Source organism: Thermobia domestica, chromosome 10 (assembly GCF_964235325.1).
Source record: "Thermobia domestica chromosome 10, izTheDome1.hap1.1, whole genome shotgun sequence".
Lineage (NCBI taxonomy): Eukaryota > Metazoa > Arthropoda > Insecta > Zygentoma > Lepismatidae > Thermobia > Thermobia domestica.
The window spans coordinates 254,488,527-254,497,336 of record NC_137463.1 but is presented as its reverse complement, the minus strand read 5'-3'; the positions used below and the strand labels follow the sequence as shown (position 1 = coordinate 254,497,336).

The 8,810-nt window shown below is 33.8% G+C and overlaps 1 long non-coding RNA gene across 1 annotated transcript; it reads left to right on the top strand.

Moving 5' to 3' along the window:
- Positions 1-4,487: 4,487 nt before the first annotated feature.
- LOC145663162 (uncharacterized) lies at positions 4,488-8,552 on the top strand. Its single transcript, XR_014127157.1, has 2 exons — positions 4,488-4,972; positions 6,632-8,552. It is a non-coding gene; the product is annotated as an uncharacterized LOC145663162 (long non-coding RNA).
- Positions 8,553-8,810: the final 258 nt, after the last annotated feature.

The following is an 8,810-nucleotide window of genomic DNA, read 5'->3' as shown; positions in this document are numbered from 1 at the left end:
GTCTAGGGCGCTCTTGTTCCATATTTCAATTATCTTTTATCTATTTGAAGATATCACATAATTACTGTAAAATTAGCGGTATTTTAATTTCGACGGGATGAAGACTCTCTTGTTCCATATTTCAATTATCTTTAATCTATTTCAAGATATCACATAATTACTGTAAAATTAGCGGTATTTTAATTTCGTCGGGATGAAGACTCAAGTCCAAAAACTACTAACGTTTTTGCGCGTGTAACATACGTTTTTCTTTTCTCTATGAATATCCTTGGGAGCCCTAAGATTGATAATTATGCCAAGTTTCATTGTGATAGATTTAATAGTGCATATATGAGTAACACACACACACACACACACACACACACTCGTATATATATGCGAAGAACAAACAGAAAGGTTAGGGCTGTGGAAAATATTATAAATTCCCTTCTTCTTCTTCGGATACGCATTTCAATGAAATAACAAAAATCCAAAAGATACTCTACATTTAGCAAAAATTTTGAAACACCTTACCCACCTTTTAATCAAAATGATATGACGAATACCCAACTCAAAAAGTTATTTGTGTCAATTTCCCATTACTCCCAAAAAAATATGGATTCGACACTCCTCATCTCGGTCGACACATTTTATTTTTGAGCCTTTTTCACTCCCCCCTCTTCCGTCCGATAATGCCAACGGAGGCTGGACTTGGACTTTAACGCCATCGAGACTGCCACTGTTCATCTCAGTGACTGAAAACTATGGATTCAACACTAATATCAGTCGTTTCCGGTTACTATTTTTACATACTTTACTCTTATGGTATTTTTTCCAGGTTCTAAGTCATATATATAGCGTGAAGCATCTAAAAGTCATCTTGTCTTCCTGTTTACAATTATTTCGATGGTCATATCTTCTTTACAATGTGCAGTAGAAGGATGAGATAAACGGCGTTGTATTTCTCCGTGTGTGATTTTTCATATTCGTGTATATCGTTCCATTACAAAAAAAAAAAAAAAAAAAGTTTCTGATCCCCCAATTGTCGACATTTTTCTTACCACGTGGTACCTTCATTTGACTAGCAACATTTGATATAGTTGTTTACAGCAAATCGAATACCATTAGCGTTTCTCGTTTCTTAGCTACGTTATGTGTTACTTTACCAAGTTCCATATATTTAACATGCACTTCTGAGATTCTCAGTTTTTTGCGTCAATTTTGACCCTGCTCTACCCCTAGCATACGCATTTTAGTCAAAGTAACATGATAAAAATCTGAGATACAGTACCTTCCACTTTTGTATCAAAAGATGCCCAAATCGGTGAAGCGATTTAGAAAGAGTTCGAAAAAAAAAACACTCCTTTTTATTATGCTGATGGAAATGACACGCTCAAGCTTAAAACTTAAATTCTCAGAAAAACGTGCCTCCTTATTTTTAATTAGATGATTAAATACTAAGTTTTAATGGTTTTAGCTTGATGAATGTGTGAGGTATTGTATTTTTCACGTAAATTTTGAATCACGTTTACCCCCTAATGATACAACTTTTAATCAACGTAACGTAATAAGAACCTATATTTAGCCAGTGTCAACTCATGTACCAAAAATCGTCAAAATTGGCCCAGTAGTCTAAGAGTAGTTGGCGGACAAACATCGTTACACTCATCTATATATATTCTAACTGGCAACAGTACGTTAACGTCCCACTTAGTTATTGGTCTATTTGCCTTCCTCGCTGGTCCAGTGGCTAACGTTCATACCTTTGGGGCATGAGGTCCCAGGTTCGATTCCTCGTGTGAAACCATCAAATATATTACGGTTATTTACTACCTGCTTTGAACTATGGTTATCATCCTTAATAAGATCGCTGCTGACATAAGAAGAAATACACAACAACTAATGAATCAATTGATCTTGGTGGCCTATCAAACACCACCTTCCATATTTGTGAGATTTACATGATATAGTGAATCTGACTTCCTGATCTACTACCCTATGAATCCATTAGTAAATCATAAAATCAACGCAGGTTCTTTCAACATAGTGAGATGAGACCACTAAACCTAACTGTACACTATGCTAAATAAGGATTTAGATAGAGGGAATAACTAGCTTACAACGCCAGCTCTTTTATTTCAAACTCTCTAAGGTATGGTACATGTATCGACATTTACATATAGTAATCAACATATTGTCCAAAGATATGACATATGTTAATGGACAAGTTCAAAGATACGATATATATTAATGGATAAGTTCACAGATACGACATATATTAATGGATAAGTTCAAAGATACGGCATATATTAATGGATAAGTTCAAAGATACGATATATATTAATGGATAAGTTCAAAGATACGACATATATTAATGGATAAGTTCAAAGATACGGCATATATTAATGGATAAGTTCAAAGATACGACATATATTAATGGATAAGTTCAAAGATACGACATATAATAATGGATAAGTTCAAAGATACGACATATATTAATGGATAAGTTCAAAGATACGGCATATATTAATGGATAAGTTCAAAGATACGACATATATTAATGGATAAGTTCAAAGATACGACATATATTAATGAATAAGTTCATAGATACGACATATATTAATGGATAAGTTCAAAGATACGGCATATATTAATGGATAAGTTCAAAGATACGACATATATTAATTGATATATTGACCAAAGATACAATGTATATTAATCGATATATTGTCCAAAGATACGACATATAGTAATCGACATATTGTTCAAAGATAGACATATAGTAATCCACATATTGTCCAAACATATGGCATTTTGTAATCGATATATTGTCCAACAATAGACGTATAGTAATCAACATATTTGTATATGTCCAAAGATACGACATATATTAGTCGATATATTGAACAAAGATATACCATAGGGTATATCAGTGGCGTATTTACGATTTTGTTTCGGGAGGGGCTTTGCTAACTTTCGGGGGGGCTTTGCCTGAAAAAGTGAAAATTCTGCAAGATATTTCATATACTTTACTATAGTAAGTATGATTTCGGGGAGGGCTTAAGCCCGGAAGCCCCCCCTAAATACGCCACTGGGGTATATACATTAATCAATAAATTATATTGTGCCGAAGAAAATTACATTTTTGATTCGTAGTTTTAGAAAAAATCAACAAAAACTAATTTTGTTTGCGCTAAAAATTGTGTCGTTTGTTGCCAATAATTATTGAAGTGATTATTTTTCTCCAACAGATTGTTTATTTATGTATGTATTTTTACATAAGAAATATACACACTTAACAGGAGAATGTATTTATTTTTGAATTCTTCCAACGGCAACACGCGTAGTAACAGTGACACGATATTTCCCGTAGAAGAAGCTTTAAATTCGTTGACAAAGGTATATATCTTGCGAAAGTGGACGCTTTCAAGAAGAAAATCAATGAAACACTAAGATCTTCAAAGATAACTGGCACCATTGAATACGACTTCATCCGTAGATATTTGCGCTTTGAGGAAAGGAAATTATTTCCCTGAAGAGCGTTCTACATCAAAGGACAACGGAAACAATTAAGCACAACGATATAACACTTGGACACATTTGGTAAGTCCTTCTTCCTAAATACCTTGCAATATTGTACCGACTACAAACAGTTGCGAATTCTTCTTAGCTATCCCACAGTAGATCTAATGAAAGTCAGGGTTAGATATTGTGGAAGGCAAGGAATTGAAGATTTCGTGTATCTACAAGTTTCGGGAGCCTATTCACTATCCACAACACATTTTCTACCCTCTAGGTACTTGTGTCAGGTGTTTGAAAAGAAATTGGGGAATAAATGCATATACATCTACATTACATACAAGTGAGTGTAATTTGGTATTGCGAAATGTTGGTAAAACTTCCAAACCAAGGGAACCCAATGATCTAAACGAAAGAGATAGACTAGTCTCTAGTTTCAATAGATAAATAACTCCCGAATCTATATGAATCTATCTATCTACATCTATATCTATGTCCAATAGAGACAATCAAAATCATTAGAATACGTTGCTACGTCGCAAGTACCTCAAGGATCACATCTGGGTCCATTACGTTTTCTATTATATTTTAATGACTTATAGTTCTCAATAAAATATTCCATATACTTTATTTATGCAGAATATATAAAGAAGTAAGATTTATTACAAATACAATCCATAGATTCTTGGTTCCTATAACAAAAGGATATATCCTATGTTCCATACGTGAAATCGTGATTCTCGTTCAGTAGAGTTAATTTCAAATCATCCATGCATTATTTCCATTTTATTTATTTTTTTTTTAAATTTTTTTAAAAACTTCTATCACTGAGATAGTATTATCGCTTACAATTCATGGAACTAACTAAGCTGATCTTAATCAAACTTAGTGTAATGAAACCATGAACTGAGAATTTAAAAAATAATTTTTTTCATAAAAATTATAATGGCAATTTGGTAGGTGAAGATGGAACTAAGTTTTCTAACTTTTGAATACATGCATCACATTATTTTTAAAACTCACAAGGACAGTACTTGTAATCTAGAAATCGTTGGAAGCAGAAGCAAAATAGTTAAGAATCACCTGTAGTCAAACATTGCTTGTCAGTAGTAATTAACAATTCGGATAAAATCACGAAAAAGATAAAAGCAAACCTCAGGGTAAATTAAAGCTCAAAAATACTTATTTGTACATCATTAGACAATAACAATATTTTGTCAGAAAATGTAATTAGGACTTTCCTAAGATTTTGTAAATTTTTATGGTGGCTTTTGGCAAAGTTAAAAGGAAAAATAATTAAAGTAAACAAGGACAATAGTCCATATAAAATGACCAAGTTTGCAAGTAAAAAATCATTCTGCATTCTGCATTCTGGGTCCTGAATCGAGAATCGCAATGGAATGGTCTATACGAAATTACAAATGCCGCAAGAAAGACCATTGTCCGGCCAAGACCAAGCGAATTATGCAATAAGGTAATGTATGACTACAGGGAATTTTAACTGTCTATTTTGCATGTGGCATGAAATTAGGAGGTCTCTGAAAGTGACAGGCAGATTTGAATGTTTAAATATTTAGCTTATTTCCGTTTGGTTAAGCATTGAGTAAAATTATAATGATCTGTTATACAATTAATCAGATATACTATGTCTGGTCATGAATTTAGTACTCTTGGATGTTCACTGTTAAATAATTTATATTGTTACAAAAATAGCCACTATACTACCATTGTAAGTCAGTTGTTTCATTAATAAAATATTGTCTTTTTATGACAAGAGATTGCAACCATTAGTTTAATTGAACTCTTTAATTTGAGGTACGAATTCACTATTCCTTTTGTAATTTATATAACAAAATTTATTATATAACACAATTTTATTTTGATTTTTATTTCTTTAATATTTAAAGTTTTTTTTTTTTTTTTTTTGACTTATGGTACATAGCTCCTTAGGCAAACATACGCTATCATGTGACATGCCAAATAGATATGTTGTTTTTCTCTGTGTCATAGAAACAATATCGAATTATTTTCAATTTTTTGTAATAATTTTGTAATCAGTTTAGCATAGTGTTTGTTTGCTAGTATACATGTTTTCTTATACACAATCGCTCACAGTAGACTTAATTATTTATCTCAAACTACCGCCTGCGTCTCTCGTTTTCGATCGTATAATACTAAGATAATTATAGACTTGCTTATTTATCTCAAACTATCGCCTGTGTTTCTCGTTTTTGTTTATATTGTACTAACATAATTAACCTTGGTACTCTCAACATTTGTTTTTCGTACTAAAAAAATCACTAATCATTCTCAGGTCAATCCTATTCATTTTTATAACAGGTATATTTTGCTTAATATTTCGTTCAGTTTCAAACCATAAACCGTACTGACAAAATTGAGTTGAAACATACTCACTACACGTGGCGTTTTGGGGAGTCGCGTCGCGAGGGTTTGTATTTGAATTTCCTCTTTTGTCAGTAAATCATGCTTTTACAATAGACCGAGGTAAAAATATTCCTGGAATTGGGGTATGCAGGAATATTTTACCGCCCTATATTAGTCTTCTTTGTGGGGGGAAGGCTAATATTCAATTCCTATGCTCAGATGATATAGCCAGTATCTACGTTAATTTCATTATTATAGGACTTACCTGAGACATCACAATCATATCATTATAGACACAAAACAACAACACGAGAAATCACTACATCAGCACAAGTTAAATCACTAACAATAACATTTACGCACAGGCAATCGCATTCTCACGAGGACATAACATCATAGGACACTTTTCACTTTTCAGAAAAACACACTTTCTTCCGCTAAAATTCTAATCATAACATTCCATCTAATAACGGTTGGAGTGTTATTCTTTCGTTTCTGGGTCATTAACCACAAGTAAACAAACACAGTTGCTATGAAAATTTCCTTTTTCCTATTATATAATATTTACAGAATATATTTTTAATAATAATACTAATATAAATGTTATACACATATTTCCACCAAAATTTTCGATATTGTTCGACTTTACCTTACATTGCAATACGACAAAAACACGAAAAGTTTAAAAAAATAATAAATATAAAAAAAAAACTAATGCAATTTCTTTTGTCATTATGCAACTGCATAGAGATGTCACTTCAGGAGGCCAGTTCCTTCTCCAGCAAAATGTAGTCCACCAGCATGGGCACATCCTTCTTCGAGATGGTCCAGTTCCAGAGGCTACGTCCAGCCTCTACAAGGGTCATCTTCCAGACGTTCCTGTACCAGCATTGGCCTGCCCGCTTCTGTTTCTCCAGCGCCTCTCACTTGCAGATCCAGCCATCTTCCTCCAGAGCCAGAACACCTAATGGTCAACTAGTCCTTGCAGTTATGCCCAGCTTCTACTTCAGCTGTTCCAGAATCACCACCACAAAAGCCAGCATCTCCTCCCGTTCCTGTTTCACCACGGATACATCGTCACTTTCAGCATTCAGCAGCACCTTGGCTCCAGTTGTTGTTGAAATTTTCCAGTGCCACAGCTGTCCCATCATCAAAAAGGTCCAGGGTTCGATTCCAGAACTCGGAAAACCAATCACCGCAGCTTTAGCTCGCCTCCAGTCCACACGACGGACACCGAGACGCCAAGCTGTTTTTCATCCGTCATCAAGGGTCCTTGGTTTGGCCAGGACATCGTTAATTCGCAGCTCCCAGCACAAGGTGACGCCCAGATGCCACACCAAATGCGTAGCTGCTCATCATCCTTCACTACGGTCCAGAGTACATATCAAGAAGAGGACCATCTATAGGAACCACTATCGGTTGCCTACTGTCAGTCGCAGCTCTCAGCGTCTGCATTTACAGAGGCCCAGTTGCAGTTCACATCATCTATCATTTCATTCAGTCTTCACTTCGATTTCTGTGGAGTGACTAGGGACATTCTTCGTTTATCGATGGCCACGGTGAGGACAATTAGAAGACCCTGTTTTTCACCTCCCAGTGTTCTGAAGTGAGACCACAATCATTCAAGTGGACATTATGTTCACCCCCCAGTGTTATTCACAGTGTTTAGTGTTTGTCAATTTATTCAATATTTATTCGAACTGAGAATTTAAAAACTAATGACATACGCTAAAGGTACTGTTCAGGAATTTTTCTTCCAGTTGGTGGGGTAATGCAATGAAACCATGAACTGAGAATTTAAAAAATATTTTTTTTCATAAAAATTATAATGGCAATTTGGTAGGTGAAGATGGAACTAAGTTTTCTAACTTTTGGATACATGCATCACATTATTTTTAAAACTCACAAGGACAGTACTTGTAATCTAGAAATCGTTGGAAGCAGAAGCAAAATAGTTAAGAATCACCTGTAGTCAAACATTGCTTGTCAGTAGTAATTAACAATTCGGATAAAATCACGAAAAAGATAAAAGCAAACCTCAGGGTAAATTGAAGCTCAAAAATACTTATTTGTACATCATTAGACAATAACAATATTTTGTCAGAAAATGTAATTAGGACTTTCCTAAGATTTTGTAAATTTTTATGGTGGCTTTTGGCAAAGTTAAAAGGAAAAATAATTAAAGTAAACAAGGACAATAGTCCATATAAAATGACCAAGTTTGCAAGTAAAAAATCATTCTGCATTCTGCATTCTGGGTCCTGAATCCAGAATCGCAATGGAATGGTCTATACGAAATTACAAATGCCGCAAGAAAGACCATTGTCCGGCCAAGACCAAGCGAATTATGCAATAAGGTAATGTATGACTACAGGGAATTTTAACTGTCTATTTTGCATGTGGCATGAAATTAGGAGGTCTCTGAAAGTGACAGGCAGATTTGAATGTTTAAATATTTAGCTTATTTCCGTTTGGTTAAGCATTGAGTAAAATTATAATGATCTGTTATACAATTAATCAGATATACTATGTCTGGTCATGAATTTAGTACTCTTGGATGTTCACTGTTAAATAATTTATATTGTTACAAAAATAGCCACTATACTACCATTGTAAGTCAGTTGTTTCATTAATAAAATATTGTCAATTGTGACAATAAGAGATTGCAATCATTCGTTTAATTGCACTCTTTAATTGGATTTACAAATTCACGGTTCCTTTAGTTATTGATTTCAAACAATTTACTTTGATTTTTTTATTTCTTTAATATTAAATTTTTTTTGACTTATGGTACATTAGTATGGTGGGAAACCTTGGAAGGATTGGTAAGTATATGAAACATTATGGTGTGCAATCAGGTCTTTGATTCCTGAGTTACGGAATTTTGACTGTCAAATTTTCGCGATTAAAATATAAAGAACTTAAAT